Source organism: Schistocerca gregaria, unplaced genomic scaffold (genome assembly GCF_023897955.1).
Source record: "Schistocerca gregaria isolate iqSchGreg1 unplaced genomic scaffold, iqSchGreg1.2 ptg000746l, whole genome shotgun sequence".
NCBI classification, from domain to species: Eukaryota; Metazoa; Arthropoda; class Insecta; order Orthoptera; family Acrididae; genus Schistocerca; species Schistocerca gregaria.
The window spans coordinates 25,001-27,500 of NW_026062122.1; the positions used below are offsets into that span (position 1 = coordinate 25,001).

Consider the following 2,500-nt stretch of genomic DNA (forward strand, 5'->3'; position numbering starts at 1 on the left):
TCCCAATCCTGTATAAGTAATCAGGGTACGGTCCATGGCCAGTCAAGAAGTGAATGACTCCTGGAGATGGCACCATAATCTTATTCTTAAGCCGTGCCCTTACACTTGGGAAAAAGCCATGCACCCGCCGTCCAGTCGTGGAGTGATCCCACTCCTCTTGCCATAGATTCAATAACTGATAGGGACAGCGGGAATCTCGTTAATCCATTCATGCGCGTCACTAATTAGATGACGAGGCATTTGGCTACCTTAAGAGAGTCATAGTTACTCCCGCCGTTTACCCGCGCTTGCTTGAATTTCTTCACGTTGACATTCAGAGCACTGGGCAGAAATCACATTGCGTCAACACCCGCTAGGGCCATCGCAATGCTTTGTTTTAATTAGACAGTCGGATTCCCCCAGTCCGTGCCAGTTCTGAGTTGATCGTTGAATGGCGGCCGAAGAGAATCCGCGCACCCGCGCGCCCCCGGAGGAGCACGCTAAGGCGGACGCGGCCTCGCAGCAAGGAAGATCCGTGGGAGGCCAAGGCACGGGACCGAGCTCGGATCCTGCACGCAGGTTGAAGCACCGGGGCGCGAACGCCGCGCAGGCGCGCGCATCCTGCACCGCCGGCCAGCACGAGGCCAACCAACGGCGAGAGCAGACCACGCCCGCGCTAAACGCCCGCACTTACCGGCACCCCTACGGCACTCACCTCGCCCAGGCCCGGCACGTTAGCGCTGACCCACTTCCCGACCAAGCCCGACACGCCCCGATCCTCAGAGCCAATCCTTATCCCGAAGTTACGGATCCAATTTGCCGACTTCCCTTACCTACATTATTCTATCGACTAGAGGCTCTTCACCTTGGAGACCTGCTGCGGATATGGGTACGAACCGGCGCGACACCTCCACGTGGCCCTCTCCCGGATTTTCAAGGTCCGAGGGGAAGATCGGGACACCGCCGCAACTGCGGTGCTCTTCGCGTTCCAAACCCTATCTCCCTGCTAGAGGATTCCAGGGAACTCGAACGCTCATGCAGAAAAGAAAACTCTTCCCCGATCTCCCGACGGCGTCTCCGGGTCCTTTTGGGTTACCCCGACGAGCATCTCTAAAAGAGGGGCCCGACTTATATCGGTTCCGCTGCCGGGTTCCGGAATAGGAACCGGATTCCCTTTCGCCCAACGGGGGCCAGCACAAAGTGCATCATGCTATGACGGCCCCCATCAACATCGGATTTCTCCTAGGGCTTAGGATCGACTGACTCGTGTGCAACGGCTGTTCACACGAAACCCTTCTCCGCGTCAGCCCTCCAGGGCCTCGCTGGAGTATTTGCTACTACCACCAAGATCTGCACCGACGGCGGCTCCAGGCAGGCTCACGCCCAGACCCTTCTGCGCCCACCGCCGCGACCCTCCTACTCGTCAGGGCTTCGCGGCCGGCCGCGAGGACCGGCCATGACTGCCAGACTGACGGCCGAGTATAGGCACGACGCTTCAGCGCCATCCATTTTCAGGGCTAGTTGCTTCGGCAGGTGAGTTGTTACACACTCCTTAGCGGATTCCGACTTCCATGGCCACCGTCCTGCTGTCTTAAGCAACCAACGCCTTTCATGGTTTCCCATGAGCGTCGATTCGGGCGCCTTAACTCGGCGTTTGGTTCATCCCACAGCGCCAGTTCTGCTTACCAAAAGTGGCCCACTTGGCACTCCGATCCGAGTCGTTTGCTCGCGGCTTCAGCATATCAAGCAAGCCGGAGATCTCACCCATTTAAAGTTTGAGAATAGGTTGAGGTCGTTTCGGCCCCAAGGCCTCTAATCATTCGCTTTACCGGATGAGACTCGTACGAGCACCAGCTATCCTGAGGGAAACTTCGGAGGGAACCAGCTACTAGATGGTTCGATTAGTCTTTCGCCCCTATACCCAGCTCCGACGATCGATTTGCACGTCAGAATCGCTACGGACCTCCATCAGGGTTTCCCCTGACTTCGTCCTGGCCAGGCATAGTTCACCATCTTTCGGGTCCCAACGTGTACGCTCTAGGTGCGCCTCACCTCGCAATGAGGACGAGACGCCCCGGGAGTGCGGAGGCCGCCGCCCCGTGAAGGGCGGGGAAGCCCCATCCTCCCTCGGCCCGCGCAAGGCGAGACCTTCACTTTCATTACGCCTTTAGGTTTCGTACAGCCCAATGACTCGCGCACATGTTAGACTCCTTGGTCCGTGTTTCAAGACGGGTCGTGAAATTGTCCAAAGCTGAAGCGCCGCTGACGGGAGCGATTATTCCGCCCGAGAGCATCCCGAGCCAACAGCGGCGCGGGTCCGGGGCCGGGCCAGGTAGGTCCGTCATCCGGGAAGAACCGCGCGCGCTTGCCGGGAGCCCGAGCGCCCAAAGGGGCGAATCGACTCCTCCAGATATACCGCCGAGCAGCCAGCCAGGACACCGGGGCTCTGCCCAACAGACGCGAACCGAGGCCCGCGGAAGGACAGGCTGCGCACCCGGGCCGTAGGCCGGCACCCAGCGGG

General features: G+C 59.4%; 1 pseudogene; it reads right to left on the reverse strand.

Moving 5' to 3' along the window:
- LOC126320802 (large subunit ribosomal RNA) overlaps positions 1-2,500 on the reverse strand; it is a 5,232-nt pseudogene that overhangs the window by 2,100 nt on the left and 632 nt on the right.